At 37.5% G+C, this 7,188-nt stretch overlaps 2 long non-coding RNA genes across 2 annotated transcripts; both read left to right on the forward strand.

Annotated features, from left to right (window-relative positions):
* Positions 1 to 675: 675 nt before the first annotated feature.
* On the forward strand, positions 676 to 1,326 carry LOC125145293. The gene is made up of 3 exons (XR_007143636.1): positions 676 to 811; positions 974 to 1,060; positions 1,241 to 1,326. It is a non-coding gene; the product is annotated as an uncharacterized LOC125145293 (long non-coding RNA).
* A 242-nt stretch (positions 1,327 to 1,568) lies between these two features.
* Positions 1,569 to 3,394, forward strand: LOC125145296. Its single transcript, XR_007143641.1, has 3 exons — positions 1,569 to 1,616; positions 1,774 to 1,848; positions 2,041 to 3,394. It is a non-coding gene; the product is annotated as an uncharacterized LOC125145296 (long non-coding RNA).
* Positions 3,395 to 7,188: the final 3,794 nt, after the last annotated feature.

A 7,188-nucleotide genomic window follows, 5' to 3' on the forward strand; every position in this document is an offset into this window, starting at 1 on the left:
AACACAATACACAGTATTGTGCTAGTTACTAAGAAATAGTAACCAGTTACCGTTACTAGTTACTTAATTCAAAAAGTAACTAGTTACCATTACTAGTTACTTCATTCAAAAAGTAACTCAATTACTTTGTTGATTACTTACACCAAAACGCGTTATTGTTAAAAGCAACCTTTTAGTAACTTTTTAGTTACTTTTTTAAAGAACGTTCTTTAATGTTCCCATTAATGCCCTTTTATGCATTATGGCACTCACAAAACCAGACATCCCAAGTGTCTCAGATGTTCTGGGAGTCTCCTGCATATTGATAGCGGCTCCCTGATGCCCGCAAATTAGTCACAATCTCACAATTTAGAGCGAGAGAGTAAGAGAGTGCATGCATGATCTGCCCCGCCTTCGTCTGCTCCTCCCTGTCACCACACCTGCTCCTCATTTGTGTCATTATTGTCCTGTGTATAAATGTGAGCCGCGTTGCCGATGGCGGCAATGTCTAGTCTAGGTTGGTTTTGTCATGTGTATTATTTTAGTCCTCGTTGTTGTCCTGTATTTGTCTTTATCATTTATTAAACCCCTTTCATTTGAAGCTATCCTGTGTGCGGGTCCGCCTCCTTCCTCCTCTGGTTGTGACAGTTACAGTATTAGTACTGTCAAAAGTAGCGGCATTACAGTATTAGTACTGTCAAAAGTAACGGCGTTACAGTAACGCGTTACTGCCCAACACTGGAAATACACATCATGGTTCATCATTATGAAGTTAACAGTTAAAGAGACTTGACCAATGATTTTGCTTTATTATCCACAGCGACACAGCGAGGTGAGTAAAAATTATTTTCTGTCACAATAACCTGCCACATCTCAATCAACATGTATCTGAGTTAACATCAAGGCCATAAAAGACCTTCATACTAAATTACAAAACTATAAACTGAGTTGAAATGGAAAAGTTAATGTTTTCTCTAATTCTCTTGTATTGCAGCTCATTTGGTTGTGTTCATGTTTGGTACAGTGGGGGTTGTGTTTGTGAATGCTGTTGTGTTATCAGTAGAGCTGATCCTAAAAGCACGTAAGTGAGCTGTGTGGCCTGTGATTTAACAATAATACAACATTCATCGCTGTAAAATATGTTAGTGTGAAATTACTGACAGATAAATATGATATTAAACACAACAATGTTGCTGAATTCAGTCCAGTTAATATTTATATGTGGAACTTTCTTTTCTTTTCCACCCATAATTATAAACAGGAAATGGTGAGCGTACAGTGGATCTGCGACTTATTCTCCTACCGACTGAAAGCGCATTTGCTGCGTGCTGCCTTGCTTTAAAAATATCTACTTTCTGTAAGTATAATCTACTGGATGTGTTTAGTACTTGTGTTCACTCTAAACATGATTCATTTCTGTTCTAAAAGACTGTCATGGTTTTTCTTTCACACAGGGAAGGATAACAGAGAAGGGTATGTGTGTATTTTTAAGGGATATAAATATACAGAACGATTTATTTTACTTATCAGTTTTGTTCAGAATGAAGACGTGATCATTTTTATATTCTCGTTATTACAGGTTTAAAAAAGACATAGTGAAGCTGCGACAGAAGTGTGAGTGTAAACAGAGACAGAGGGTCAGTATATGACTGTGTGGAATATTTAACATGGAATAAATAGAAGCTTTCATCAAAAACTGATTAACAACATTAACTTTTGTGCAGTTTCTACATTCTACATATGAGACAAATAAGCAGAACATTTCTTAAAAATAATGTCTCATCTTTAACACAGGATTCACCTCCACAAAGTAACGAACATGAACTGGAGAATCTGGCTTCTGTTCCTCAGCCCTCAGGGTCTTAGCAGGTAAGAAAAATCCCACGTTCTTTTATTCTACAGGAATTGTTTATATAATTACATAGAGATGAAACTAATAAATTCTGATCCACAATTTATTTATATAGATTTATTACATGTTCAGCTGTATACAGTATATCCCTGTGTTAATAAGAATAGACAGAGTTATACATTTTCTTATTGGTCTCACATTTGTCTCAGGGATGTTCTAGTAATAAAGTGGACATCGAGTGTCTCAACAAACCCAAACCATCACCCCTCCACCACCATGCTTCACACTTGGTTTAATCTGCTTTATAGCTCTATAGGTGACATGATGTTGCTTTTGGGGTTTTATTTATATAACTGAACATTAAACAGTCTGACATTGGACTGAATTTGCTGAGACGCTCACTAATGAAACATACAGAGCAGCTGTATTAAAGGTTCTCCTCACATGTAAACAGTCCTTCTAACTGTAGAATGGTGAATCCTGACTTCTGGCTGTTGTCCTTTTCTCCTTGGTATGATGTAGACACACACCCGAGTGCTCGAGAGCACCAAACTGACCAAAGTTCTGCTTTTATACACGTAGTCACACCTCACTGATGATGATATAATGTTGTGTATTTCATTAGTAACCTGCCTGCTAATTACTCTGCAGAAAGTAGGAAGGGTTGTACTTTGGGAAAAAATTATTATCTGAGGTTATTTGTTTCTTTATAAATGTTAATAAACACACAATTATTATTTAGGCTCTGATACATAAAAATATAGAATTGAAGTTAGGTGAATGCACTGGTTTTATCACCTCAAAGGTTTTTTTTAGATGCCTGTAATGTTCTATTTTTATATTTATTTTTTTATTACTTTTTTTTTTTTTTTTTTTACAATCCTTAGTGTGATACTTAAATGTGAATCTCTTGTCTTCATGTTTGCTTCTCCAATATAATTGTTTGTATTATTTAATTGGCAGGAATTATGAATTGATTTATTAATTAATTGGCTATTTTGTGACATATTATAGAGTACAGATAAGGATTTAAACTCTGTCATTTTAAAACATTTATTTTATTGTTTTATTCATCTGACACATTCACCTTTATTTATGACACGATAGTCCGTTATTGGACATCTGTGTATAAATATTCAGGGATAACAAAGTTTTCTCTTCGTTTATTGCATCTTAGGGAGCTCAGAAATTATATTTTTATATACAGAGCAAAACAATCAGTATACATATTATCTAAGTATTTCATGTAAGAGTGATGAGTGACAGGTACGAAAAGTAAAAAAAATTATATATATATTTCTAATTGTGTATACCGTTCATTACGGGAAGTTTAAAAAATCAGAAGGAACCATAATGTTCTGTGTGTTAAAACACTGAATTTTTAATATAAATTGTTTTGTAAATGTATATAGAGTTCTTTTCTTTTACTTTTTATATGAATCGGAGTGTACAGAATAATATTTTGTGTAAGAGAAATACAGTATTTCATGTTGCTTTTGTTCTACTTTATTATTGTTACTAAATCTGATGTACTGGATATATAATATATTCAGCCATATGAAGGTGGAGCCTCTTGGTTTGTTAATAATAATAATAATAATAATAATAATAATAATAATAATAATAATAATAATAATAATAATAATAATAATAATAAATAATAATAATAATTATGAAACACATTCATTTATATTGTTTCATCACTGTGTTTTTTATTATTTTTGGCTACAGATGTTGGTGTGTTTTGTTGTTCAATAAATATTCTGATACAAACCATGTTTTCTCTAAAGAAGGCCTCTAACACACTGATATTAGATTTATATTAAAATAATTCAGAAAGGAGGGGGGCACCTCCAGGGTTGGGGGTTTGATTCCCGCCTCCGCCTTGTGTGTGTGGAGTTTGCATGTTCTCCCCGTGCCTCGGGGGTTTCCTCCGGGTACTCCAGTTCCCTCCCCCAGTCTAAAGACATGCATGGTAGGTTGATTGGCATCTCTGGAAAATTGTCCGTTGTGTGTGTGTGTGTGAATGAGAGTATGCGTGTGTGCCCTGCGATGGGTTGGCACTCCGTCCAGGGTGTACCTGCCTCGATGCCCGATGACGCCTGAGATAGGCACAGGCTTCCCGTGACCCGAGAAGTTCGAATAAAGCGGTAGAAAATGAATGAATAATTCAGAAAGGTGTTTCCAGTGTTGTATTCGAGACCAGCTCATTCGAGTCCAAGTCCAGAGAGGGTTGAGTCCGAGTTAAGACCGAGTCCAGATAGGGTTAAGTCCGAGTCAAGACCGAGACCAGAGAAGGTCGAGTCCGAGTCAAGTCCGAGTCCAATAAAGTTGGGTCTGAGAAAAGACTTAAAAGTAACCCTCAGGCATGTTAAATTTTTGGTGGAAGCAATAAAAATGAGCAACAAGCTCAATCAGAAAAGCACATATACCACTAACACTGTACTGTATATTACTCACACTGGTTTAAAAATTATGTCAATTGAGGGCAAAAAGGAAACAATTGCCACATAATATGACGTATAAATACGATTTTATTAAAAACCAATTACAGCCAGTACCACCAGTACATAACACAACTGTACCACTTTACTAGCCTACATGACAATTCTAGTACACATACTATTACTGTACCACATACATGTTAAACTAAAATAACAACTTTTAACTTTCAAGGTTAACTGAATTTGCCTTGAATTATGTGCATTTCTAAAAGTTTTGAAGTTTATACAGATCGGTATAATTGCTTTTCAAATAGATAAGTGAGGATACCATCCTGTTACCGAGACGAGCACGACGTGGCCTCATGATTAATCCACCCCGACTAAAAATTCTCTCCACTGGTGCAGACATTTTAAAAGACATTTTAAAAACAATTAGATTACAGCCAGTGACTGCAAATGACCTCCTCTGGTCTGACCTCCTCAGGCCGTCTGACCGTCTGACCTCGCGCCAGTCTGCTGCTCGCAAAAATTCACCAATCATTGTTCGTGTCAATCTTACATCAGTTTAAACTCTTACGGGTCGTCGTGCTGTGCACGGCACGGAAGTCAAAGTGACCACTAGGGGAAGACCCAGAAACAAGCTTCATTTCATCTTTAAAGCATCAAATCCTCTAAAAACACGAAAAAACCTATTTACCAAATGCTTTCAAATCCTTGGGATTATTTACTTGAAGATGTTCTCTGAGGAGGTGATGAACTGGTTGCAACAACACTGTGATATCTCAGGAATGCTGTTGTCAAGAAGACCTTGTACATTCCTGTTACACTCTCTGTTACACTGTTCATCTGGGTCTGGAGATCATGCTGTAAGGTTCACCAAGACCGGAACATGGATCCATTGTAGATAAGCACTTTGGGACAGCGTCGGGCACTCTTGTATCTTTAATGCTGTCACAAGAGCTGCCTTTCTTGTCCATTCCCACATCTTTATTTCTTTTTGATCTGAAACACACTTTATGAATTTACAAATTTATACCCCCCTCCCCCCTTTTTAAGCACAACACAAAAAAAAAACACATACAACATAAACTTGCCTATGTACATGGCCCTTATGGCTGCCATCAGCTTTTTATGATAGTGTTGACTCCTGACTGACTGAGAATCTCTTTCTGAATTCTCATCACTGTCTAACATTTCAGGAACCTGATTACTCCACATGCCACATACAGATGTCTTACTGCTGCTAGTTTCAGATGTGCCATTTTTTATCAGGAATTGACAAGCAGACTTTGCTTCCTCTAAATCTTTGAACAATGTTTCCACAGATGAACTAAGCATGCTGTTGTTAGTTTTAAGGCGTGCAATCTCATCTCAGTTCTCATTAATATTCTATGAGCTATGCTGCTTGGCTCCGATTGGCCACTAGGATATGAGAGCATGACTATTCATTCACCCAGCACAATAAGTAGCCTAGGATAGAGGAACTTTGTTTACAATCACCTGGAATTGAGGCAGAATGGATTGAGACAGAAATGTACAGAAGGCTTAGCAATAATAATAACTCCTCCTGCTTATGATCAATAAACTATACTCTATGTTCTAATCTACACTAAAACATTTCTTTTCTAGGTTTTTTTTAAACGAGGGGGTTCCCTGAAGCGTAAAAGAAGAAAATACCACTTTTCTTACCTTTTCCCCACTTTTTTGCTGGGTGGCTCGCCAATGTAAGAAATGTTGTAAAATGCGGTTGTATGTTTTCGTCACCCCCAAATGTCCAGACAACAAATGATCGTGTGCCAATGAGAGCACATGTTGACGAAAGACAGAAGGAACCACAATCTGACAAAGAACATTCCACTCATCCGCGACAGTATTATTTCTATGCCATCTCCGCATCAGTAGTCCATCTTTCAATAAAAATGAGACATTGTCGAGTGCAGGTTTCTCTGCCAATTTAAAGCATTTTACAAGTGAAACGTCATTAATCTGAGCTTCAATTAGTTTTTCAAGAGTTACCGACAATATCACTGGGTCGCTCACCACTGCCTCATTCCCCTGATCACTGACCTGAAGCTTGTCTTTAGGCATTTCCTCAGCCTCCTGATCTGAATATAAGAAAGAGTCAAATAAAGACACATTACCATCTTTCTCTGATTGCGCACATGTTATCATGAAAGCAGTAAATGCACTTGGATAATTCTGAAACAATTCATCAGAGCCATGCTCTGTCGACAGGATGTCAACTACCTCCAGCGAAGGTACCACTTTCCCTCCAGCCAAATCATTACCTAAAATAAAAGATACACCTTTCACCGGTAAAACAAGCTGTATGCAGATGAATACAGTGCACTGGGACTCTCATGACCTCCATGCTGAAACTCTGTCTAAGCCTACTGGATCCAACTGATGTTTGATCTGAAAAAGGCGAAACATCTGTGCACACAAACGACTGGGCGGCACCCGTGTCTCTTAACACCTGCACTTCTACCTGATCTTCCTCCCTATCTGATAGTGATACACAAAAGAAATGGTTCGTAAACACTGTCAATTTCACCTTTATTCTGTACAGAAGGCGCACTCTGACTAACAGTACTCACAAATGCCACCTCTTTTGTTTGGGCCTGCTGCTTGCACTTTAGGGACAAACACTCTGCTATAACATGTCCTTTCTTATGACAGTAAAAACACTCACATTTCTTTTGGCTTTTCACCCCTCAGTTTGGGCTGCTGATCCTTCGACGGTGGCCTAAAAAACTCCTTTCTGCGATCACTGGCTGAAAAACGTTTCGGTGCGTGAGCACAAATTCGTCTGCGAACACCGCTGCCGGAGATAGTTGTTAATTTCTGTTCGTTCAAGTACAGTACCATCCTCTCGGGAAGATACTGTTTAAAATCTTCAAGTAACACAAGCTC

This window comes from Tachysurus fulvidraco, chromosome 8, assembly GCF_022655615.1.
Source record: "Tachysurus fulvidraco isolate hzauxx_2018 chromosome 8, HZAU_PFXX_2.0, whole genome shotgun sequence".
Taxonomy (NCBI): domain Eukaryota; kingdom Metazoa; phylum Chordata; class Actinopteri; order Siluriformes; family Bagridae; genus Tachysurus; species Tachysurus fulvidraco.